The following is a 25,596-nucleotide window of genomic DNA, read 5'->3' as shown; positions in this document are numbered from 1 at the left end:
TATTCAGCTTAACGAAATCAAACCCTTCTCACTTACATAGTGGATCATTAGTAGTGTCGAATACCGAACAGTGTGTTGCTCTGAAATGCGTAGAGTATTACTTGAGACAGCTTTGCAATACATCACGTCAGCAATACTTTTGAAATCGATTCAGTATTTAACTCCAGAGCGGAGTGTTGAGAAATCAGAAACGCTGCGTGGCCTGTATAGGACATAAGTAATTTGGGTGCTGACGATACCACCACAAAGACACGTCTGAATTATCAGGTATGTTTACTCTATGTGTTTTTTCTCAATTGTGTGTGCGTCTATGGAGGGAAAAACAGGAAAAAAGCAAGAAAGTAAGTTTATTTAAAAAGTAAGAAACAGAGAACAACGTAACCAAGAGCTGTCAGAAAACGAGTCAGTGATAGACACAAGTTAAAGCGGTTTGTTAAAGCTGTGACAGGTATGAACACATCACCATACAGTCAGCCATATTTAATTGGCTTGTAAGAAATTGAATTGGTTAACCTGACAAACCCGATAATATGATTTTATGATCAAACATGTTTATTACAAATGTGTCAAAGACCGATGATCTCTGTGGGTATAATGTAACAAGTCGCGTAAGGCGAAATTACTACATTTAGTCAAGCTGTGGAACTCACAGAATGAAACTGAACGCACTGCATTTTTTCACAATGACCGTAGTCCGCCGCTAGTGCAAAAGGCAGTGAAAGTGACGAGCCTGTTCAGCGCGGTAGCGGTTGCGCTGTGCTGCATAGCACGCTTTACTGTACCTCTCTTCGTTTTAACTTTCTGAGCGTGTTTTTAATCCAAACATATCATATCTATATGTTTTTGGAATCAGGAACCGACAAGGAATAAGATGAAATTGTTTTTAAAACGATTTCAGAAATTTAATTTTAATCATAATTTTGATATTTTTAATTTTCAGAGCTTGTTTTTAATCCGAATATAACATATTTATATGTTTTTGGAATCAGAACATGATGAAGAATAAAATAAAAGTAATTTTGGATCGTTTTATAAAAAAATAATTTTAATTACAATTTTCAGATTTTTAATGACCAAAGTCATCAATTAATTTTTAAGCCTCCATGCTGAAATGCAATACCGAAGTCCGGCCTTTGTCGAAGATTGCTTGGCCAAAATTTCAATCAATTTGATTGAAAAATGAAGGTGTGACAGTGCCGCCTCAACTTTTACAAAAAGCCGGATATGACGTCATAAAAGACATTTATCGAAAAAAATGACAAAAATGTCTGGAGATTTCATACCCAGGAACTCTCATGTAAAATTTCATAAAGATCGGTCCAGTAGTTTAGTCTGAATCGCTCTACACACACACACACGCACAGACACACACACACACACACACACACACATACACCACGACCCTCGTCTCGATTCCCCCTCTATGTTAAAACATTTAGTCAAAACTTGACTAAATGTAAAAAGAACAACCGTAACATACAGGGTGTTTCAAAAAGTGTGTCGTTAAAACCTGGGACATCGTCAACAAGCGTATTTAGCCCAAAAGATTCGGTTATTAAAAAGGGTGTTTTTTGAAGCTAGAGCTTTGACACTTTGCACACTTCTGGGGATTGATGATCTTCCGATATGACCCCAATTTAGTTCGGGTCACAGTGTGGTCATGTGCGATTTCTAAAACTAAACATTGAGGAATTCTCTGATGTTTTTGAAACTATAGCCTCCAAAATTCATACACTCACATGTACATGTATTCATGATCTTCAGACATGACGCAAATGTATCTGCTGAAGAATAACAATCTTTACTAAAAATATCCAATGAGCTAACAAGGAAATAAGTCTCCTTCATGAAAATGTCATTGTTTGATTTGAGCTCACAGCTTAGTGTCTGGCTAGTTTAGTGGTGATGACCTCATGCTATGAGGTGATTACATCATTGTGTCAGAAATGAGGTCACTCAAGTGTCAGATCATATTTTGTTGTCTTGGTCAGCCAAGTATTAATCCTATCAATTTGGATGCAACTTGGGCAAACAAATGTTTTGGTTTGTTTCGTTTTTTGTTTTTTTCTCTTAAAATGTGGAGGGTGTTGAGTATGAGGTTAGTCCAATGTTATGGGATACGACGAAGGGGTGTCGTATAAAGCATTTGCATTTTTTGTTTAGGTAAACTGATGTACAATGTGTGCCATTTTATTTTTAATAAAGATATTATTAATTGCTGTAAACATGAACTAGCAAGCGTTGTTTAGTGTTTTTTTGTAAAATATGTGTACGTATTGCCACTGACACGATTGGTATGCTTGCAGAAGCTTTACTTTAACGTTAACGATTGCCCATCGCCAGCATGTGTTCAATAAGTCGTTTACAACGGTGTTATATTCCACATAACATTGCCAGAGAAAAGCGGATAACCTAGGGCTTCATGTCAACAATGATTGTTTTATGGTAGTAAATTGTGTCTCTATTTGTTTCATGTGCCAGTTATGGAAAAGCACGCTATACTGCTTATAGCTGCCTATATATACATGCATATATTATTCTCGGGTGACTATTGCCACTCTGTCACCATCTGCACCACAAAACAATCTGAACAAACACCGTCTTACCGAATATGGTGATTTTGATTTATAAAACACAAAAGCACTAGAATGCCCATTAAGGTACAATCAGATATTATCAGTTTCTTTCATAAGCAGGTGGTATAAAAGACCAGTTTCAGATAATGAAAACACATATTCAAAGGTAACATTTGTGTAAGGTACATTAGACAAATGGACTTTGATAGAAGGAACATTGATTGTTTTATTATTTTGTATTACAAACATTGATTTTAAGTCTATTTGGATAGACACATAAAAAAGCGGTGTCATGATTAAACATGCAGGTAGCTACAACTACCCACCTGCATCGACCAATTTCTTGCCTTAAAAGATTTACACACAAAGGCCGCCTTTTCCAACAATATCAAAACGAGTGGCCATGCAACTAAAGGTACGACCATAAATGCCACATACCATTGGCATTGCTCTTTCTCCGGTCTATTTCATGGGATTTATTCTCAACAGTGTACTCATGTAGTTTCCAAAGGTACGTAGTAATGATTAGAAGTATATTATGCCTATGGCCAAACGTTCTACCTAAATGCCAAGCGTTTAAATATTTGACAAAATTAGAGTACACAGTACATACACAAATAAACAATTATGTTAAGCTTGGAAGTTCAAATCAATCAAATTCAACTAACTATTAATTAACAATTATTGTTATTTTACAAATCATGAACTGTGAATACAATAAACACAAAACATACAATAAACTTCACTTATAAAGGTACATTAGTCTATCGAACGCTTTTTTCATGGCAAGCAGATTGATTGTCGTCAACTGTTTTGTTTTCCAGTGAGAGACATTTTTGCGAAAAGTACCATACCATCTGATTATCTATCTGACTTTGTTTTACTTCTTAATGGTGTGGATACATAGTCAATACAGTGTTTACATATCACCTGTTGCACACAACACAGGAGTAAGCAGTATATATACCCTTACACACATGACTAGAACGTGCTACGCTGTGTGTGTGATACGGTATTGTGCGGAATCGTATTGACACGCTCCTGCGTGTATCAATGTACTAGAGTTTATCTATTATGTGTTTAGTCACAGGTGTATAACCTAGCTACAATGGAACCCGCATATAAGAAAGTCGAGGAGATTTTTTTCCGCTTTCATATATCCGAGGTTTTTCTTATCCATGGACTACGGATATAAGACATATTTTGGCAATGTATCTATCTAATCCGAGGAAATATGTTGTCATCATTTTGTTTTGTTAAAGTGTTGCATCATATACCAGTAGGCAGTCGCGTGAATGCGCATATAATTATTAATGTTTTTGTTTGTAATATCATGTCGTTGGGTTTAGTGTGTGAGTGGGAATTAATATGTGTATTTTATGTTTTATGAAGTTATAAATAAAGAGAAAGTTAAAGAACGATAGACAAGGATCGATGTTTAAGGCAACGCCTTTTCTTGCAACCTACCCTTACACTCAAAGCACTAGTTTGATAAAAGATGAAACAAGTCACGTGAAGCGATATTAAAACATTTAGTCAAGCTGTCGGCATCAAAGTAACAGATTAACACCAAAAAACAGTCATAGCCGATACCATAATTATTGAGATAGTCTCGAAAAACCACACCGAAAAAACCGAGACGGGTCAAGCACGTGCGTAGCGTGCGAACGCAGTACTTAATTAAACATATTTTCTGTAATGTTGAGCACATTTTTAGAGTAAACATGACATATGTATACGTTTTTGAAATCAGGAAAAATTGGGGAATACGATGCAATCATTTGTGAATATGTTAGTGAAAATTCGATTTTAATGACAACTTTAACAAGCAAACTAAGTATCTATTTTGTTACGCTGTGGAGCTGAAATTCAATCCCATAGTCCGGATTTTGTCGAAGGTTGCTTGACCAAAATCTCAATGAATTTGATTGAAAAATGAGGGCGTGACAGTGTGGCCTCAACTTTCACAAACAGCCGGATATGACGTCATCAAAGACATTTATCGAGAAGACGAAAAACAATTCCGGGGATATCATACCCAGGAACCCACACGTTAAGATTTATGAAGATCGGTACAGTAGTTTTCTCCGCATCGCTCTACCCAAACACACACACACACACACACACACACACACACACACACACACACACACACACACACACACACACACACACACACACACATACACACACATACACACACACACACTAACACACACTAGCACGCACACACACACACACACACACACACAAACACACACACATACAAACACACACATTCACTCTAACACACACACACACACACACACACACACACACACACACACACACACACACACACACACACTAGCACACACAAACACACACACGCACACTCACCCACAGACACAAACATACACACACACACACACAAGATAAACCCAACCTGGTAGGCAGGGGGTAAAAGCAATCTTAAAGTCAAAGTAGCCCAGATATTTCTAACTTAAAAAAACAAAAACTGCAAGAACAAATCGCTTTTTTGCAAAACCATTGCCAAATCATGTCTACCACAGGATTCAAAGTGAGTGGTACTGATTGAATTCAAGTCATTTGAAGGTGCAAAACACCAAGTAAAAAGATAGTTTGACTGTAGCAGGTAAAAGCGTCATCAGGCTTCGCATTTCAGAAGTTGTGTTACGTCTTGCTGTTTTTACTTTTCTGGATAATTTTAAATCTCCCCGATAACATTTTATACGACCCAATCGGATCAAATAGCATAATGCATGTATTGTGCGTTATACATCTATTGTATATTGCGCAATATTGCCATATTTCTGCAAATACCATTGCCAGCAAAACGCCAGACTATACAGAAATACTACTGATACTGGTAGAATGACGTACGACTCTATCCATGTGCTCAACCTTACTCTAACTTACAGTCAATAGCAAACAAACAATGGCGACTGCACATGAGAGCGAACAACAAAAATACCAAAAAGCACTATACTCACGTGAAAATGACAAAAACGAAACAAATAATTGTGCCTGAGGAAGACCTTAGTGGTCAAAACGTCACCATTATGTTTCGTTGTCGTCATTCCGAAGTGAGTACAGTGCTTGTTGGTCTTTTTACAGTCAATACACAAATACGACTTATACTGGTAGAATGACGGATCTCGTCATGTATTCTACCTGCATATTCTTGTCAGCCAATAGGTGATTGTTAAATGCATATGAATATGTTGCTTTCCGGCATTATACTTAGACTGCAATTGTAATGAAAAGATTCAGCACACCTAGATACCGCCCTGATATGGCCCTTCGTGGTCGGCTGGGCGTTAAGCAAACAAACAAACAAACAAACAAACAAGCACACCTAGATATTTTTCTGACCCATGCCGGCAGCAAGATGTGTGCTCTCCTCCTTTTGGTTTATATAAACGACATTGTTGATAATATTGAATCAGTGATTAAACTATGTGCAGATGATACCAGCATGTATTTAAGCCTCGATGACCCTTTCCGTAGAACTGACATACTTAATTCTGATTTAGGTAAGATTGCAAATTGGGCCATTAAATGGAAAGTGACATTTAATCAGTCGAAAACAGAGTTAATATCCTTTTCCGGTCAACGATGTATACAGAAATTCCCCCTTGTTTTTGGCGATGTAGCCCTCATAGAAAAAGAAAGTCATAAACATTTAGGTGTTGTTTTCCAAGATAATTGTAAATGGGCCTTACACATACTGTCTTGTACAGTCTGTTGTGGCAACTTGTCGAGTACTCTTATAAATATAGGCTTGGTCGAAAATCCATATAGAGGCAATGTATAAATCCTTTATTTTACCTCATTTTGATTATTGCGATGTTGTGTGGGATAATTGTTCAAAGAAGCTTTCAGATGAGCTGGAGAAGCTGCAACTCGAATCCATTAGAATTATTGTTGGTGCTGTTAAAGGCACTTCACACGAAAAATTGTATACAGAATCTGGCTTTATACCACTTACAGAGCGAAGACGTCGTCACAAATTAATGTTATATTATAAAATGGTCCACGGCAATGTACCAAATTACCTCAACGTTTTATTGCCACCTCTTGTTTCTGACCTAAATCCCTACCACCACAGACGCCCACTAGAGCGTAAGACTCCCCAGTGTAAATCAGATTTGTACAAGTCATCTTTTATTCCTTCTGCAACTAGTCTCTGGAATAAGTTGCCTGAAAATATACAACAATGTGATTCTGTTGGTCTGTTCAAGCGACATTTCACAGCTTTTGATATTTCAATTCCACCATATTACTATTCCCCAAATCGCAAAACTGAAGTTTTGCATTGCAGGTTAAGACTTGGAATGAGTGATTTACAATATGATATGTTTAATCGCCACCTAGTAAACAACCCGGAATGTTCTTGTGGTTATTTTGCTGAAACTGTTCTTCACTATTTGTTATCATGTCCCCTGTTTAATGATGCAAGAACCGCAACAATCGGTACATTAGCTCCAGAATTTGTTAATATTGACACACTCCTGACAGGTGATTCAAACATTTCCATATTTGAAAATAGTGCTATTTTTGTTGTTGTCCAAAGCTATATTGAGAAATCAAACCGCTTTGGGACACCTTAGTTCGATGGTTTTTTTGTTTTTTTAAAAAATATATTACTTGGGGCCCATCTACTTTTTGATATTTTGTTGTGTCTTTCGTTCTCGTTTTGTATTTGTTTTCGTTTTCAGTATTGACACAGATTGTGTTCGATAATTCAAACTAAGTTTTCCTTGTTGTTTTTCTCCTTTTTTTTTTTTTTCCTTTTTTTTTCCTTTTTTTCTTCTCTTTTTTTCAAAAAAATTGTCGCATTGATCATATTCCGCCATGACATTTCAGCCATGTTTATGTGAACACTTATCATAAGTTTTAAACTTGTTGTGCTCCTTTTTAATGATGTTGTTATATTAAATAAAGTAAAGGTAAATACCGTAATGATGTACATAAGCTATGCATATCAATACTTTTCAACTAGTGAAAAGTAACTCTTATAATTAGACGTTAGAAAATCAATCCATCTGCATAGCACACACGTCAGTGCTCAGAAAAAAGGCAATGGAAACTGAATTTACGATTATTTTTATTCTGCAAGCATTTTCACAATTACATCACTTTTTTCTCTATTGTGTTTTTCACGGTTCTTTCCTTTCTTGTACACTACATTGTTTCTCTTATTCTCAGGTAGACGCGTTAAAAACAGCGATGAATCCTCTTCTTGGTGTCATTCTCCTGGGATGTCTAACTTGCACAGGTGTAGTATAAATACTCTTTGTATTTCACAAATGTACATGGAATAATAATAATAATATTAACTGGACATTTTTAAGTGCCTAACCTATGGCTCTAGGCCCTTTACAAAAGAACACATATATATACAGAATAGAACAATTAAAAGTACAACCTACATAAAACAAATTATTGTGGTCCGAGCAAGTTTGGTTCCGGCAAAGGCCTACACATGCGACAGTATAAAGGTGAGAATGGCCGAGGCTTCTCACGCGTGCGACTTGAACACGGCTGTGATCAAGGTCGTAACACCTTTGTCGAGTGCCTATCTCCAATTGTGATGGAAAGCGCCTGTGCTTGAGTTGGGGTGACGGTATGAAACAGAGAAAGAGAGGATGGGGGATAGACAGAGAGAGAGAGAGAGGATAGGGCAAAGAGAGAGAGAGAGAGGATAGGGCAAAGACAGAGAGAGAGGATGGGGGATAGACAGAGAGAGAGAGGATGGGGCATAGACAGAGATAGAGAGGATGGGGCATAGACAGAGATAGAGAGGATGGGGGATAGACAGAGAGAGAGAGGATGGGGGATAGACAGAGAGAGATGATGGGGGATAGACAGAGAGAGAGAATGGGGGATAGACAGAGAAAGAGAGGATGTTGGATAGACAGAGAGAGAGGATGTGGCATAGACAGAGAGAGAGAGGATGGGGCATAGACAGAGAAAGAGAGGATGGGGGATAGACAGACAGAGAGAGGATGTGGGATAGACAGAGAGAGAGGATGTGGGATAGACAGAGAGAGAGGATGGGGCATAGACAGAGAGAGAGGATGGGGATAGACAGAGAAAGAGGATGTGGGATAGACAGAGAGAGAGAGAGGATGTGGGATAGACAGAGAGAGAGGATGGGGGATAGACAGAGAGAGAGAGAGGATGGGGGATAGACAGAGAGAGAGAGGATGGGGGATATACAGAGAGAGAGAGAGGATGGGGGATAGACAGAGAAAGAGAGGATGGGGGATAGACAGAGAGAGAGGATGGGGGATAGACAGAGAGAGAGAGAGGATGGGGGATAGACAGAGAGAGAGGATGGGGGATAGACAGAGAGAGAGAGAGAGAGGATGGGGCATAGACAGAGAGAGAGAGAGAGGATGGGGGATAGACAGAGAGAGAGGATGGGGGATAGACAGAGAGAGAGAGAGGATGGGGGATAGACAGAGAGAGAGAGAGGATGGGGGATAGACAGAGAGAGAGAGAGGATGTGGGATAGACAGAGAGAGAGGATGGGGGATAGACAGAGAGAGAGAGAGGATGGGGGATAGACAGAGAGAGAGAGGATGGGGGATAGACAGGGAGAGAGAGAGGATGGGGGATAGACAGAGAAAGAGAGGATGGGGGATAGACAGAGAGAGAGGATGGGGGATAGACAGAGAGAGAGAGGATGGGGGATAGACAGAGAGAGAGAGAGGATGGGGGATAGACAGAGAGAGAGGATGGGGGATAGACACAGAGAGAGAGAGGATGGGGGATAGACAGAGAGAGAGGATGGGGGATAGACAGAGAGAGAGAGAGAGGATGGGGGATAGACAGAGAGAGAGGATGGGGCATAGACAGAGAGAGAGAGAGAGGATGGGGGATAGACAGAGAGAGAGGATGGGGGATAGACAGAGAGAGAGAGAGAGAGGATGGGGGATAGACAGAGAGAGAGGATGGGGGATAGACAGAGAGAGAGAGAGAGGATGGGGGATAGACAGAGAGAGAGGATGGGGCATAGACAGAGAGAGAGAGAGGATGGGGGATAGACAGAGAGAGAGGATGGGGGATAGACAGAGAGAGAGAGGATGTGGGATAGACAGAGAGAGAGGATGGGGGATAGACAGAGAGAGAGAGGATGGGGATAGACAGAGAGAGAGGATGGGGGATAGACAGAGAGAGAGGATGGGGGATAGACAGAGAGAGAGAGAGGATGGGGGATAGACAGAGAGAGAGGATGGGGGATAGACAGAGAGAGAGGATGGGGGATAGACAGAGAGAGAGAGAGGATGGGGGATAGACAGAGAGAGAGGATGGGGGATAGACAGAGAGAGAGAGAGAGGATGGGGGATAGACACAGAGAGAGAGAGGATGGGGGATAGACAGAGAGAGAGGATGGGGGATAGACAGAGAGAGAGAGAGGATGGGGGATAGACAGAGAGAGAGAGGATGGGGGATAGACAGAGAGAGAGGATGGGGGATAGACAGAGAGAGAGAGAGGATGGGGGATAGACAGAGAGAGAGAAGATGGGGGATAGACAGAGAGAGAGAGAGGATGGGGGATAGACAGAGAGAGAGAGGATGGGGCATAGACAGAGAGAGAGGATGGGGGATAGACAGAGAGAGAGAGGATGTGGGATAGACAGAGAGAGAGAGGATGGGGGATAGACAGAGAGAAAGAGGATGGGGGATAGACAGAGAGAGAGGATGTGGGATAGACAGAGAGAGAGAGAGGATGTGGGATAGACAGAGAGAGAGAGAGGATGTGGGATAGACAGAGAGAGAGGATGTGGGATAGACAGAGAGAGAGGATGTGGGATAGACAGAGAGAGATGATGTGGGATAGACAGAGAGAGAGAGGATGGGGATAGACAGAGAAAGAGGATGTGGGATAGACAGAGAGAGAGGATGTGGGATAGACAGAGAGAGAGGATGGGGATAGACAGAGAAAGAGGATGTGGGATAGACAGAGAGAGAGGATGTGGGATAGACAGAGAGAGAGGATGTGGCATAGACAGAGAGAGAGGATGGGGATAGACAGAGAAAGAGGATGTGGGATAGACAGAGAGAGAGAGGATGGGGATAGACAGAGAAAGAGGATGTGGGATAGACAGAGAGAGAGGATGTGGGATAGACAGAGAGAGAGGATGTGGCATAGACAGAGAGAGAGGATGGGGATAGACAGAGAAAGAGGATGTGGGATAGACAGAGAGAGAGAGAGGATGTGGCATAGACAGAGAGAGAGGATGGGGGATAGACAGAGAGAGAGAGGATGTGGGATAGACAGAGAGAAAGAGGATGTGGGATAGACAGAGAGAGAGGATGTGGGATAGACAGAGAGAGAGAGAGAGAGGATGTGGGATAGACAGAGAGAGAGAGAGAGGATGTGGGATAGACAGAGAGAGAGAGAGAGGATGTGGGATAGACAGAGAGAGAGAGGATGGGGATAGACAGAGAAAGAGGATGTGGCATAGACAGAGAGAGAGAGGATGTGGGATAGACAGAGAGAGAGGATGTGGGATAGACAGACAGAGAGAGGATGGGGCATAGACAGAGAGAGAGAGGATGTGGGATAGACAGAGAGAAAGAGGATGTGGGATAGACAGAGAGAGAGGATGTGGGATAGACAGAGAGAGAGAGGATGTGGGATAGACAGAGAGAGAGAGGATGTGGGATAGACAGAGAGAGAGAGGATGTGGGATAGACAGAGAGAGAGAGAGGATGTGGGATAGACAGAGAGAGAGGATGTGGGATAGACAGAGAGAGAGAGGATGTGGGATAGACAGAGAGAAAGAGGATGTGGGATAGACAGAGAGAGAGAGGATGTGGGATAGACAGAGAGAGAGAGAGAATGTGGGATAGACAGAGAGAGAGGATGTGGGATAGACAGAGAGAGAGAGGATGTGGGATAGACAGAGAGAAAGAGGATGTGGGACAGACAGAGAGAGAGGATGTGGGATAGACAGAGAGAGAGGATGTGGGATAGACAGAGAGAGAGAGGATGTGGGATAGACAGAGAGAGAGGATGGGGGATAGACAGAGAGAGAGAGGATGTGGGATAGACAGAGAGAGAGAGGATGTGGGATAGACAGAGAGAGAGGATGGGGGATAGACAGAGAGAGAGAGGATGTGGGATAGACAGAGAGAGAGGATGTGGGATAGACAGAAAGAGAGGATTCGGATAGACAGAGAGAGAGAATGGGGGATAGACACAGAAAGAGAGGATGGGGGATAGACACAGAAAGAGAGGATAGGGCATAGACAGAGAAAGAGAGGATGGGGGATAGACAGAGCGAGAGGATGGGGGATAGACAGAGAGAGAGGATGGGGCATAGACAGAGAGAGAGGATGGGGCATAGACAGAGAGAGAGGATGGGGGATAGACAGAGAGAGAGGATGGGGGATAGACAGAGAGAGAGAGAGAGGATGGGGGATAGACAGAGACAGAGAGAGGATGGGGCATAGACAGAGAGAGAGGATGGGGCATAGACAGAGAGAGAGAGGATGGGGGATAGACAGAGAGAGAGGATGGGGGATAGACAGAGAGAGAGGATGGGGGATAGACAGAGAGAGAGGATGGGGGATAGACAGAGAGAGAGGATGGGGGATAGACAGAGAGAGAGAGGATGGGGCATAGACAGAGAGAGAGAGAGGATGGGGGATAGACAGAGAGAGAGAGAGGATGGGGGATAGACAGAGAGAGAGAGAGGATGGGGGATAGACAGAGAGAGAGAGAGGATGGGGGATAGACAGAGAGAGAGGATGGGGCATAGACAGAGAGAGAGAGAGAGGATGGGGGATAGACAGAGAGAGAGGATGGGGGATAGACAGAGAGAGAGGACGGGGGATAGACAGAGAGAGAGAGGATGGGGGATAGACAGAGAGAGAGAGAGGATGGGGGATAGACAGAGAGAGAGGATGGGGCATAGACAGAGAGAGAGAGAGAGAGGATGGGGGATAGACAGAGAGAGAGAGGATGGGGGATAGACAGAGAGAGAGAGGATGTGGGATAGACAGAGAGAGAGAGGATGGGGCATAGACAGAGAGAGAGAGGATGGGGCATAGACAGAGAGAGAGAGGATGGGGGATAGACAGAGAGAGAGAGAGAGGATGGGGGATAGACAGAGAGAGAGAGAGGATGGGGGATAGACAGAGAGAGAGAGAGGATGGGGGATAGACAGAGAGAGAGGATGGGGGATAGACAGAGAGAGAGAGAGGATGGGGGATAGACAGAGAGAGAGAGAGGATGGGGGATAGACAGAGAGAGAGAAAGGATGGGGGATAGACAGAGAGAGAGAGGGGATGGGGGATAGACAGAGAGAGAGAGGATGGGGGATAGACAGAGAGAGAGAGAGGATGGGGGATAGACAGGGAGAGAGAGAGGATGGGGGATAGACAGAGAGAGAGGATGGGGGATAGACAGAGAGAGAGAGGATGGGGGATAGACAGAGAGAGAGAGAGGATGGGGGATAGACAGAGAGAGAGAGAGGATGGGGGATAGACAGAGAGAGAGAGGATGGGGGATAGACAGAGAGAGAGAGGATGGGGGATAGACAGAGAGAGAGGATGGGGCATAGACAGAGAGAGAGAGAGAGAGAGGATGGGGGATAGACAGAGAGAGAGAGGATGGGGGATAGACAGAGAGAGAGGATGGGGGATAGACAGAGAGAGAGGATGGGGGATAGACAGAGAGAGAGGATGTGGGATAGACAGAGAGAGAGGATGGGGCATAGACAGAGAGAGAGAGAGAGGATGGGGCATAGACAGAGAGAGAGAGAGAGGATGGGGGATAGACAGAGAGAGAGAGAGGATGGGGGATAGACAGAGAGAGAGAGAGGATGGGGGATAGACAGAGAGAGAGAGGATGGGGGATAGACAGAGAGAGAGGATGGGGCATAGACAGAGAGAGAGAGAGAGAGGATGGGGGATAGACAGAGAGAGAGAGAGGATGGGGGATAGACAGAGAGAGAGAGAGGATGGGGGATAGACAGAGAGAGAGGATGGGGCATAGACAGAGAGAGAGGATGGGGGATAGACAGAGAGAGAGGATGGGGGATAGACAGAGAGAGAGGATGGGGGATAGACAGAGAGAGAGGATGGGGGATAGACAGAGAGAGAGGATGGGGCATAGACAGAGAGAGAGGATGGGGGATAGACAGAGAGAGAGAGGATGGGGGATAGACAGAGAGAGAGGATGGGGGATAGACAGAGAGAGAGGATGTGGGATAGACAGAGAGAGAGAGAGGATGGGGGATAGACAGAGAGAGAGGATGGGGCATAGACAGAGAGAGAGAGAGAGAGGATGGGGCATAGACAGAGAGAGAGAGAGAGGATGGGGGATAGACAGAGAGAGAGAGAGGATGGGGGATAGACAGAGAGAGAGAGAGAGAGGATGGGGGATAGACAGAGAGAGAGAGGATGGGGGATAGACAGAGAGAGAGGATGGGGCATAGACAGAGAGAGAGAGAGAGGATGGGGGATAGACAGAGAGAGAGAGGATGGGGGATAGACAGAGAGAGAGAGAGAGGATGGGGCATAGACAGAGAGAGAGAGAGGATGGGGCATAGACAGAGAGAGAGAGAGAGGATGGGGGATAGACAGAGAGAGAGAGGATGGGGGATAGACAGAGAGAGAGGATGGGGGATAGACAGAGAGAGAGGATGGGGCATAGACAGAGAGAGAGGATGGGGGATAGACAGAGAGAGAGGATGGGGGATAGACAGAGAGAGAGAGAGAGGATGGGGGATAGACAGAGAGAGAGAGAGAGGATGGGGGATAGACAGAGAGAGAGAGAGGATGGGGGATAGACAGAGAGAGAGGATGGGGCATAGACAGAGAGAGAGGATGGGGCATAGACAGAGAGAGAGAGAGAGGATGGGGGATAGACAGAGAGAGAGAGAGGATGGGGGATAGACAGAGAGAGAGAGAGGATGGGGCATAGACAGAGAGAGAGGATGTGGGATAGACAGAGAGAGAGAGGATGGGGGATAGACAGAGAGAGAGAGGATGGGGGATAGACAGAGAGAGAGAGAGAGGATGGGGGATAGACAGAGAGAGAGAGAGAGGATGGGGGATAGACAGAGAGAGAGAGAGGATGGGGCATAGACAGAGAGAGAGAGAGAGGATGGGGGATAGACAGAGAGAGAGGATGGGGGATAGACAGAGAGAGAGAGGATGGGGATAGACAGAGAGAGAGAGGATGGGGATAGACAGAGAGAGAGAGGATGGGGATAGACAGAGAGAGAGAGAGGATGGGGATAGACAGAGAGAGAGAGGATGGGGGATAGACAGAGAGAGAGAGAGGATGGGGCATAGACAGAGAGAGAGAGGATGGGGGATAGACAGAGAGAGAGGATGGGGGATAGACAGAGAGAGAGAGAGAGAGGATGGGGGATAGACAGAGAGAGAGAGGATGGGGGATAGACAGAGAGAGAGAGGATGGGGGATAGACAGAGAGAGAGGATGGGGCATAGACAGAGAGAGAGAGGATGGGGGATAGACAGAGAGAGAGAGAGGATGGGGATAGACAGAGAGAGAGAGAGATGGGGGATAGACAGAGAGAGAGGATGGGGGATAGACAGAGAGAGAGAGGATGGGGGATAGACAGAGAGAGAGAGGATGGGGCATAGACAGAGAGAGAGAGGATGGGGATAGACAGAGAGAGAGAGAGGATGGGGGATAGACAGAGAGAGAGAGAGGATGGGGCATAGACAGAGAGACAGAGAGGATGGGGGATAGACAGAGAGAGAGGATGGGGGATAGACAGAGAGAGAGAGAGGATGGGGGATAGACAGAGAGGGAGGATGGGGCATAGACAGAGAGAGAGAGGATGGGGCATAGACAGAGAGAGAGAGAGGATGGGGGATAGACAGAGAGAGAGAGGATGGGGGATAGACAGAGAGAGAGGATGGGGCATAGACAGAGAGAGAGAGGATGGGGCATAGACAGAGAGAGAGAGAGGATGGGGGATAGACAGAGAGAGAGGATGGGGGATAGACAGAGAGAGAGAGAGAGGATGGGGGATAGACAGAGAGAGAGAGGATGGGGGATAGACAGAGAGAGAGAGGATGGGGGATAGACAGAGAGAGAGAGAGGATGGGGGATAGACAGAGAGAGAGGATGGGGGATAGACAGAGAGAGAGAGAGGATGGGGGATAGACAGAGAGAGAGAGAGGATGGGGGATAGACAGAGAGAGAGGATGGGGCATAGACAGAGAGAGAGGATGGGGCATAGACAGAGAGAGAGAGAGGATGTGGGATAGACAGAGAGAGAGAGGATGTGGGGATAGAGAGAGAGAGGATGGGGGATAGACAGAGAGAGAGGATGGGGCATAGACAGAGAGAGAGAGGATGGGGGATAGACAGAGAGAGAGGATGGGGCATAGACAGAGAGAGAGAGAGGATGGGGGATAGACAGATAGAGAGGATGGGGGATAGACAGAGAGAGAGGATGGGGCATAGACAGAGAGAGAGGATGGGGCATAGACAGAGAGAGAGAGAGGATGGGGGATAGACAGAGAGAGAGGATGGGGGATAGACAGAGAGAGAGAGGATGGGGGATAGACAGAGAGAGAGAGGATGGGGCATAGACAGAGAGAGAGAGAAGATGGGGGATAGACAGAGAGAGAGGATGGGGGATAGACAGAGAGAGAGGATGGGGGATAGACAGAGAGAGAGAGAGGATGGGGGATAGACAGAGAGAGAGAGGATGTGGGATAGACAGAGAGAGAGGATGGGGGATAGACAGACAGAGAGAGAGGATGGGGGATAGACAGAGATAGAGGATGGGGGATAGACAGAGAGAGAGAGGATGGGGGATAGACAGAGAGAGAGGATGGGGGATAGACAGAGAGAGAGAGGCTGGGGGATAGACAGAGAGAGAGAGGATGGGGGATAGACAGAGAGAGAGAGGATGGGGCATAGACAGAGAGAGAGGATGGGGCATAGACAGAGAGAGAGGATGGGGGATAGACAGAGAGAGAGAGGATGGGGGATAGACAGAGAGAGAAAGAGGATGGGGGATAGACAGAGAGAGAGGATGGGGCATAGACAGAGAGAGAGGATGGGGCATAGACAGAGAGAGAGAGAGGATGGGGGATAGACAGAGAGAGAGGATGGGGGATAGACAGAGAGAGAGAGGATGGGGGATAGACAGAGAGAGAGAGGATGGGGCATAGACAGAGAGAGAGAGAGGATGGGGGATAGACAGAGAGAGAGAGAGGATGGGGGATAGACAGAGAGAGAGGATGGGGGATAGACAGAGAGAGAGAGGATGGGGGATAGACAGAGAAAGAGGACGGGGCATAGACAGAGAGAGAGAGGATGGGGGATAGACAGAGAGAGAGAGAGGATGGGGGATAGACAGAGAGAGAGGATGGGGGATAGACAGAGAGAGAGAGAGGATGGGGGATAGACAGAGAGAGAGAGAGAGGATGGGGGATAGACAGAGAGAGAGGATGGGGGATAGACAGAGAGAGAGAGAGGATGGGGGATAGACAGAGAGAGAGAGAGAGGATGGGGCATAGACAGAGAGAGAGGATGGGGGATAGACAGAGAGAGAGGATGGGGGATAGACAGAGAGAGAGAGAGGATGGGGGATAGACAGAGAGAGAGAGAGGATGGGGGATAGACAGAGAGAGAGGATGGGGGATAGACAGAGAGAGAGAGATAATGGGGGATAGACAGAAAGAGAGTATGTGGGATAGACAGAGAGAGAGGTTGGGGCATAGACAGAGAGAGAGAGGATGGGGGATCAGGGGCGGACGAGAAAGAAAAAAAAAAAGAAGAAGAAAAAAAAAGATTTTTCTATGCTGATTCTATGACCATTTCTAAGTTCAAATGGCACCAGATGGCACCATTTTGCTTCTTTGGGCAACATTTTTTTCCGGGGGGGCATGCCCCCGGACCCCCTAGCAAATTCGTATTAGAGAGAGAGAGAGAGGATGGGGAATAGACAGAGATGCTGGCAGACAGAGAGAGAGAGAGAGAGAGAGAGAGAGAGAGAGAGAGAGAGAGAGAGAGAGAGAGAGAGAGAGAGAGAGAGAGAGAGAGAGAGAGAGAGAGAGAGAGAGAGATAATGGGGGATAGACAGAGAGGCTTGCAGGCAGACAGAAAAAAATGTCGTTAATATGAAATGCATGGTATGCTTACACTGCTGCCTGTTTTTGTTCTTTTGCCAGGTGCAAACAGCAAAACCCTGAATTGCACACCGGACAATTCTCTGAATGTGTATGAGGGAGAGCATGCCTGCATTCGGTTCTTTCCCAATACGAAAATCAATGACACTGTCAGCTTTGTGATAAAAAAAGGCCGCACGATTAACGACCAAGGTAAGCTTTCGTACCAGACATGACCACAACAAAAAATATTCCCATAGATCTCGAAACTTACAGTCATGTGTTCCATGTATTTTAAACTATACGCTGTTCCATCGAAAACTTGTATTAAGAAAAACAAATGGTTTAAAGAGAGAGAGAGAGAGAGAGAGAGAGAGAGAGAGAGAGAGAGAGAGAGAGAGAGAGAGAGAGAGAGAGAGAGAGAGAGAGAGGATGGGGGAAAGAGTGAGAGAGGATGGGGGATAGAGGGAGAGAGAGAGGATGGGGGATAGAGGGAGAGAGGATGGGGGATAGAGGGAGAGAGGATGGGTGATAGAAGGAGAGAGAGAGAGGATGGGGGATAGAGGGAGAGAGGATGGGGGATAGAGGGAGAGAGGATGGGTGATAGAAGGAGAGAGAGAGAGGATGGGGGATAGAGGGAAAGAGGATGGGGGATAGAGGGAGAGAGGATGGGTGATAGAAGGAGAGAGAGAGAGGATGGGGGATAGAGGGAGAGAGGATGGGTGATAGAAGGAGAGAGAGAGAGGATGGGGGATAGAGGGAGAGAGGATGGGTGATAGAAGGAGAGAGAGAGGATGGGGGATAGAGGGAGAGAGGATGGGTGATAGAAGGAGAGAGAGAGAGGATGGGGGATAGAGGGAAAGAGGATGGGGGATAGAGGGAGAGAGGATGGGTGATAGAAGGAGAAAGAGAGAGAGGATGGGGAATAGAGGGAGAGAGGATGGGGGATAGAGGGAGAGAGGATGGGTGATAGAAGGAGAGAGAGAGAGGATGGGGGATAGAGGGAGAGAGGATGGGTGATAGAAGGAGAGAGAGAGAGGATGGGGGATAGAGGGAGAGAGGATGGGTGATAGAGGGAGAGAGAGATAGGATGGGGGATAGAGGGAGAGAGGATGGGTGATAGAAGGAGAGAGAGAGAGGATGGGGGATAGAGGGAGAGAGGATGGGGGATAGAAGGAGAGAGAGAGAGGATGGGAGATAGAGGGAGAGAGGATGGGTGATAGAAGGAGAGAGGATGGGTGATAGAAGGAGAGAGAGAGAGGATGGGGGATAGAGGGAGAGAGGATGGGTGATAGAAGGAGAGAGAGAGAGGATGGAGGATAGAGGGAGAGAGGATGGGGGATAGAGGGAGAGAGAGAGAGGATGGGGGATAGAGGGAGAGAGGATGGGTGATAGAAGGAGAGAGAGAGAGGATGGGGGATAGAGGGAAAGAGGATGGGGGATAGAGGGAGAGAGGATGGGTGATAGAAGGAGAGAGAGAGAGGATAGGGGATAGAGGGAGAGAGGATGGGGGATAGAGGGAGAGAAGATGGGTGATAGAAGGAGAGAGAGAGAGGATGGGGGATAGAGGGAGAGAGGATGGGGGATAGAGGGAGAGAGGATGGGTGATAGAAGGAGAGAGAGAGATGATGGGGGATAGAGGGAGAGAGGATAGGGGATAGAGGGAGAGAGGATGGGGGATAGAGGGAAAGAGGATGGGGGATAGAGGGAGAGAGGATGGGGGATAGAGGGAGAGAGGATGGGTGATAGAAGGAGAGGGAGAGAAGATGGGGGATAGAGGGAGAGAGGATGGGGGATAGAGAGAGAGAGGATGGGGGATAGAGAGAGAGAGGATGGGGGATAGAGGGAGAGAGGATGGGGGATAGAGAGAGAGAGGATGGGGGATAGAGGGAAAGAGGATGGGGGATAGAGGGAGAGAGGATGGGGGATAGAGGGAGAGAGGATGGGGATAGAGAGAGAGAGGATGGGGGATAGGGGGAAAGAGGATGGGGGATAGAGGGAGAGAGGATGGGGGATAGAGGGAGAGAGGATGGGGGATAGAGGGAGAGAGGATGGGGGATATAAGGGGAGAGAGAGAGAGGATGGGGGATAGAGGGAGAGAGAGGATAGGGGATAGAGGGAGAGAGAGGATGGGGGATAGAGGATGGGGGGATAGAGGGAGAGAGGATGGGGTATAGAGGGAGAGAGGATGGGGGATAGAGAGAGAGAGGATGGGGGATAGAGGGAGAGAGAGGATGGGGGATAGAGGGAGAGAGGATGGGATATAGAGGGAGAGAGGATGGGGATAGAGGGAAAGAGAGAGAGAGAGAGAGAGAGAGAGAGAGAGAGAGAGAGAGAGAGAGAGAGAGAGAGAGAGAGAGAGAGAGAGAGAGAGAGAGAGAGAGAGAGAGAGAGAGAGAGAGAGAGAGAGAGAGAGAGAGAGAGAGAGAGATGGGGGATAGAGGGAGAGAGGATGGGGGATAGAGAGAGAGAGAATTGAATTGACTTGAACTTTATTTAACAAGGATTAAGATTTAAGGCTACGCCTTTTCTTACAATCTGTCCTTGGGACGCATGGACACACAATTATATAATTACAAAATTAAAAATTAAAAAGTTAAAAAGTTAACCAACAAAAGGAGGTCGGAAAACGTGATAATAAAGATAACGATGATGATGATGATGACGATGATGATGATGATGATAATGATGATGATGATGATGATGATGAAGATGAGGCATGAAGAGCATACATATGTGGTTATTCATAAAATCAAATGCATACTATGCAGGTAATTATAAATACAAGCTGGTAGCAATCGAACATGTAGCAATAGTACAACAAAAATATGTTCAGAATATACAATGCACAGCATATCTTTGACGTAATACTAAGTGTGGTAAGTCAAAAGGCGTTAAACTACTCAGACATTAAGTGGTTTTTAACACATTTTTTAAAAACTTTTTAATGACATTAAGTGCTTGAAGGATGACGGCAGTGAGTTCCAGACTGATGTACCCGAAAAAGCAAGACTGGTCTTATACAGGTCAATTCGTGGAATTTGTGGGATCAAGTTGACCGACCCATATCTGTGGGTAGCTTTATTAAATAATGATGTAATGTAAATCGGCACTTTACCGTAATACAATGTATGCATGAAAATGGTTCTGTTTAACTTGAGATGCTTTTTCCAGTGGAAGAAAGTTAAGCATGTTTAATTTCATATCTGTTGAGGCATTATCATTTACGATGAGTTTGGCCGAGCGACGATAGAGAGAGTCTAACTTTTTCAAGTGGACATCACTGCTGCCATCCCAGAGCGTCGAAACCTAATTAATGTGAGGCATTACATGAGCATGGTGGAACATTTCCAGAGTCCTTCTGTCCGTCAATTGCTTTAACTTGGATAAGAGGAAAACGTTCTTGGCTACTTTCTTGCAAATATGCTGTAATTGTGCCTGCCACTTGAATTCAAAATCAAGAATTACCCCTAAAACGCGATGCTGTTGAACTTGTTCAATTGATTGCTTATCAATAGTAAGATTTAGTTTGAGTGGAGAAATCTGATGTTTTTGTCTGGTTGCAATTACCATACTTTTAGTTTTTATTGGATGGACAAGCATAGCATTAGCACTACACCAGTTATTTATATCGTTTAAAGCTGTTTGAAGGGAGGACTCTATTACTGGAACAGAAATCACTTCTTACATTACTATCAGAAATGTGGAGTGGCAGATCATTGATATACAGACAGAACAAGATTGGCCCAAGCACTGACCCTTGAGGCACCCCGCATTTCACAGTCTCCTCAGTAGATATTTTACAGTTTAGGGCACTATATTGAGATCTGTCCTGTAAATAGGAAGCAAAAAAGTTACACACTGAACTGTTTCTGATATACAACTGTAATTTCTTTAATACAATTGAATGATCGACAAGATCAAACGCTTTTTTAAAGTCAAGAAACACAGCACCACTGAATTCAGATCGGTTTGTTGCAGACAACCAGGTGTCGCATAGCGTGGTAAGGGCGCTGTGACAAGAATGATTTGTTCGAAAACCAGATTGAAATTGATGGAAAAGGTTTCTGCTTTCTATGTACACGAGCAAATGTTTGTGAATAATTGTTTCCAATGGTTTGGATAAAATGGGTAACAAGGAAATGGGACTAACATTATTCGGGTCGGATACATTTCCGCCTTTATGGAGTGGGATGACTTTTGCTCTCTTTAATAAACTAGGTACAGTATTTTGCTTTATGCAGAGGTTATACATATAAGTAAGTGGTTCAACAGTATATGGTAGAGCTAATTTGGCCAAGTAAGGAGAAATCTTGTCAGGACCCATGGACTTTTTATTCTCAAGGCCTTCTAGCGCCTTACCTACCTCATGCACTGTCATGTCAGGAATAGTGAAAAAATCGTCTGGATTACATTTGTCATTACAATAATCATGTAATTTTGAGAGAGAGACTTCAAAGTCAGAATCAGGACTGTCGCATTTTGCAGATTCATTTAGCCTATTAGCAAGGGACAACACATGGTTATTAAAATCTTCAGGGGATATGGTTGTGGCAGACCGATTTGAGTTCTGTTTATATTTACCTAATATGTTTAATATGTTATTAACAGCCCGCCAAACAGTTGCAATATCTTGCTTGTCCTCGATTAATTTATTACAACAATTTGCTTTTACTTGACGTGTTAATTCTGTCACTTTATTCCTTTGTTTCTTAAAGTCAGACTTCATGTTGTTTGCTTTGTAAAAATCACGCAGGGACATGGCTTCAATAATCTGTTCCGTCAACCATGGGGGAAGAGATGGATATTTCACTCTGTGGTGACGTAGTGGGGCATGCTTATCCACTATAGGATAAAATATATCTAGAAGGGCGCCCAACGCCTCGTCAGCAACAACATGATTAAACACAGAGGAAAATGGTGCTAAACTGAGATCAAAGAAGAACTTGGTTTCATCAAACGTTTTAAAGCTTCTATATTCAATAGTTGTACGGCCCTTGTGCACCGGCTTAGACAACTTGAACGACCAAGAACAAAATATTGAATAATGGTCACTGATGCTTGAAGGTATAGTTTTCACGTTTGACACCATGGAGGTATTATTAGTGTAAATGTGGTCAATCAACGTTGATGTTGTATCAGTCAATCTGGTTGAGGTGTTCACAAGTTGATGGAATCCAAAGAGAGACGTTACTGAGCGCCAGGCTGTCTGGGTTTTATGCAAATCGATGTTTAAATCACCAAGTAACAAAACATTACGATTATATTAGTTATCGTTAGATTTGACTGTGATATCAACATTTATCAGTCTGTATGTCGAGAAAGCTGAAATCATATCAGATCTAGGTGTGAGCCGAGATCTGATATGATTCAGCCTTTCGAGACATTCAGACTGATAAATGTTGATATCACAGTCAAATCTAACGATAACGATTTTATCGCATTCGATTTCGGAACAGTAGGAATCATAAACCTACCTAAGAAGTCAGACAAACGCAAGGGAGGCTACTGCCTTGTATTTAATGTTGGAAATGTTGGATTGTCTTTTCCTGCTTTCGTAGTTTTGCTGCTCTTACTTTTATTTTTTCAGCAACTGGTTCTTTTTCTCAGACAAAATAAGGCATTTATAATGGAAAAAGAACAAAAATATACGGTCGAAACAGATCACCAACAAAGGCTAACAAATTCAGTGGAGTTGCCAGTTTGAAGGAACAGCGAAGAATGTCCCAGTTACTTCCTCAGTCGTACTCTTTTTGACTGTTCGATTTGGCAATTCTGAACGATGGCAGGAACTGAAGTGCGCCAGGCAGTAGGGAGATTTAAAAAACGAAACGTCGGGACGTTTCGTTTTGAAGTTGTGGTAAACGTCATCATTTCGGGGGTCTCTCGCTGGAAAGGTGAAGGTCAACTGAAACGGAACGTGGAACGTCAAAACGCAGTCACGTTTTCCACCCCCAAAAAACGAACAATATTTCGTCAACTTTTGTGAGTATTTTTGCACACTAACAGTTTTATTTGTTGGCCATTTTATGCATTGCTAGATTCATCAACCCTTTCACAGTCTTTCAGCGCTGAGAATGTGTTCATTGGAGGTAGACAACTGTTGTGAACTGAAATATTTTGAAGGGTGCTGATCCTGGTACATTTATCCAACTTCATGGTGAGAAAGCAAATGGCGAAGCAGAAGTAGGTCATCGCATCGAATTTTTATTCTGGCTTCGTATGTGATTTTGTATAAACAAAGTCTGTGTGATTTATTTGGACTGAAAATAATCAAAGTATGCCCGATTCTGGACCACCTCCTAGGGTTTTTTTCCCATTCTGATCGAGGACAGACGTGATAATTTCACTTGAAGATTTATCGCCCTTCCTTCATTCCGAAACGAAACGTGAATACATCTAAATCTTGTCTGCGGCCTATGCCGTCTCGTTTCACGTTACCTTTCGCGGGGTGACTCATTCACCAAACGAAACGAGCTGCAAAACGAAACGTGCTGTCTTTTAAATCTCCCTACTATCAGCGAAGTCCTCTGGCTCATTGTCTGTGCCCAAGAAAGCTTCCAGGTATTTGTGGGTATCGGCGGAATGCATAATAATGTTGTCAAAGCTCAGTCTCGCTTACTACGCATCCAAAATGGCGTCCTCCGACGGCGCTGTGACTGTGTGAAAGATGCTGAAAGTTGTTCGGTTGATGTTGTATGGCTACGACTAAGAAATATGGACAATGGTTCATGCAGGTGCGAACTGTTTAAATCGGCTGCTCATTTCCTGCCTTTTTGTGAGTGATGTGCGCTGAAACATTGCAAGAGATCTCACAGTTTTCTAAGTACTGCCACTACTCTGCCGTCCTCTGACAAAACACAGCAAGTCCATTTTTGTCAAAAATGAGATTTTTATGTCATCATTATGAGCACATCAGCGCGCATTTTGTCAGTAAATTTTAGGTCTCAATGACGTTTAGTTCCTGAGATTTCATAAAGTAAGTCCATTTAAACCGATTTAAGTTCTCAAAAAACAACGGCAGAACACAGCAACTTCCCTTACTGTGTTCTGCCGTTGTTTTTAACAAACCCGAGTTCAAAGAAAACATCGGCAGATCACAGTGATACTTCCGTCAGTAAATGCCTTATTGGTTTTTTTTTATTTTTTACTTGATGTCGTGGTCTCCGAGCGAGAGAGAAAGAGAAAAAAGAGAGAGCGAGAGAGAGAGAGAAAAAAGAGAGAGCGAGAGAGAGAGAGAGAGAGAGAGAGAGAGAGAGAGAGAGAGAGAGAGAGAGAGAGAGAGAGAGAGAGAGAGAGAAAGTGAGAGAGAGAGAGAGAGAGAAAGAAAAAAAAAAAGAGAGAGAGAGAGAGAGAGAAATATGAGGGAGAGCGCTTTCTTGCTTGTGTGTGTGTGTGTGTGTGTGTGTCCGTATGTGTGCGCATTATGTGTGTGTGTGTGTGTGTGTGTGTGTTAGTGTTTGGGTGTGTGTGTGTATGTGTGTGAGAGAGAGAGAGAGACAGAGGGAGGGAGAGAGAGAGACAGAGACAGAGAGAAAGAGAGCGGGAGAGGCGATTTGTCGTTCGCGAGAGAGAGAGAGAGAGAGAGAGAGAGAGAGAGAGAGAGAGAGAGAGAGAGAGAGAGAGAGAGAGAGAGAGAGAGAGAGAGAGAGAGAGAGAGAGATAGAGAGCGTGCGCTTGCTTGTGTGTGTGTGCGTTAAAATGATGTTTAAAGTGTCGGAAGAGAGCACATAAAAACACATTTAAACAGAGAACGTACAAAAACACTGTTCAACACACACATACACGAACGCACGCACGCACGCACACACACCGTCAATCCCTGTAAGAAGGAAGTCGCGCACTTTTCACGTGCAAAACGAAGTAAAAGCGACAAGCCAGAATATATACACACACAC

At 44.7% G+C, this 25,596-nt stretch overlaps 1 long non-coding RNA gene across 3 annotated transcripts in view; it reads left to right on the top strand.

Annotated features, from left to right (window-relative positions):
• The window catches only part of LOC138976377 (uncharacterized), a 115,795-nt gene that overhangs the window by 35,477 nt on the left and 54,722 nt on the right, over positions 1–25,596 (top strand). For 2 of the 3 annotated variants that reach the window (XR_011458971.1, XR_011458970.1), the window contains 2 exons: positions 7,788–7,857; positions 17,762–17,911. This is a non-coding gene — a long non-coding RNA (uncharacterized lncRNA). Of the gene's footprint in view, positions 1–153; positions 268–7,787; positions 7,858–17,761; positions 17,912–25,596 lie in introns of those variants that run through there. The other variant, XR_011458969.1, reaches the window with a different exon arrangement.

This window comes from Littorina saxatilis, linkage group LG9, assembly GCF_037325665.1.
Source record: "Littorina saxatilis isolate snail1 linkage group LG9, US_GU_Lsax_2.0, whole genome shotgun sequence".
Taxonomy (NCBI): Eukaryota; Metazoa; Mollusca; class Gastropoda; order Littorinimorpha; family Littorinidae; genus Littorina; species Littorina saxatilis.
This window is presented reverse-complemented; position numbering and strand designations above follow the sequence as displayed.